This window comes from Podarcis liolepis, assembly GCF_965112155.1.
Source record: "Podarcis liolepis genome assembly, chromosome: 12".
In the NCBI taxonomy this organism is placed as follows: Eukaryota; Metazoa; Chordata; class Lepidosauria; order Squamata; family Lacertidae; genus Podarcis; species Podarcis liolepis.
The window spans coordinates 52,810,918-52,812,666 of NC_139563.1; positions in this window are offsets into that span (position 1 = coordinate 52,810,918).

Here is a 1,749-nt window from a genome sequence, read left to right on the forward strand (position 1 = left end):
ACTGCCTCTTGATTTGTTTTGAGCATCTAACAGTGCTTAACCTTTGAAGGTCTAAACAACTTTGTGGTTTTTTCCCAAACTAACCTGCCAAGGAACCAGGATTGGCTTCCAGAGCCCTTTAGGTCTCCCTTTCTCTCTGCACCCCCTCCTCACCTTGGTAAAAGGGAGGGAGGTTCAGAGATAGGCATACCTACCAAGAACACCCCATCTTTGCGACCCCCTCCTGAGGACTGATTTTTATTGTGTAATCCCCATTTTATTTTTTTATATGAAAACTGCCCTAGAAACTGTGATAGAGCAAGTTTATTTAATAGTTGTTACCTTGCTCTGTATTTAAGTGTTAACAATTATGTGTCAATAACATGGACATTTTCTCTATTTGATGGTGAGAGACTGCCCTCTAGCGGATAATTTTATTTTCAAAAGCCTACTACCCATGTTATGGCAACATAAAGCTTTAGCATTCTGAAAAGTAGTTTGCCTTTTCATATAGGGCATAGACAATATTCAATCCCTACACCTGTTATTTGCCTAGTTTCTAAATGTTTGAATGTACGCCAGAAATCCAAGAATCGCTGTGATGTCAGGTGGGTTTTTGTTTTTAACCTGGGAAGGGTCTTTCAGCTTCTACTACTAAATAGGAACATGCACTTCACAGTGAGTTGCTGTATACATGGAATAAAATCTGCCCCAGGCTTCAGAGGAACCAATACAGTATCTTGTTTTCCCCTTCTAACCCATAGCGTTTTCAGATTTAATTTGCCATCATCTGCTTCATTTAGACCCAGTTCTGAACCAAGGGTTCTTGGAACAAAGAGGTGCAGCTACAGCTCTCCAGCCCATGTCCCACTGCTGCCTCGCAGGGTTAAACCGTGATTTGGTTTAGCATTGCATCCAAAACTGTTACTCAGTGTTTTCAGTTACAGATAGGTAGCCGTGTTGGTCTGCCATAGTCAAAATAAAAAAATTCCTTCCAGTAGCACCTTAAAGACCAACTAAGTTAGTTCTTGGTATGAGCTTTCGTGTGCATGCACACTTCTTCAGATACACACTGTGTTTTCACAGTGTTTTCACTGCAATTAAACAACAAGGTGTAGTCAAGGTTTGCTAAGCCATACACAGGACGAACCATTGGTATTAGTGGTCTTAAGTAACTTTAGTCTACAGATTTCAGTGGGTCAGCTCCGAGAATGACTGGTAATGGATATAAGCATATATTTTTAGCTGTGAAATACTGACACATAACCTGCATTAATTCACCCATGTATGATAGAAAATTCAAGTCTTAACTTGTTTAAGCTTTTGTGCGCTTTTCAATCTGGGCTTGAGACTGATTTTTGGCAAGTTTCTGTCTTGTCCAACAATATTTGCCACGGGCCATGCATACATTTCTAGCATCAAAGGCACCATTAGAAGTACAGGATGTTAACTCTAGGATTGATTTTCATGGGACAGAATCCATCCAAATTTTAAAATGAAACTACAGCAAACGTCTGTGCTTACACTAGTCCAAGTCACCTAGATTCAACCACATGCTTAAAAACAAAAATCTTGATTTTTAACTATTATTTCAGATATGTGAAACCTATGTTTAACATGTGAACCTAGATGATTATTTTGTGGGATTATCCTTCTATGCCTGCATGGACTGGGAAAATGTGGTATTGTGAAGATACGGAAGACAGTGCTACTAGATTCATAGCAGTTCAAACAGGTCGACACCACTTAAGATAAACCAGGAGCAAGATA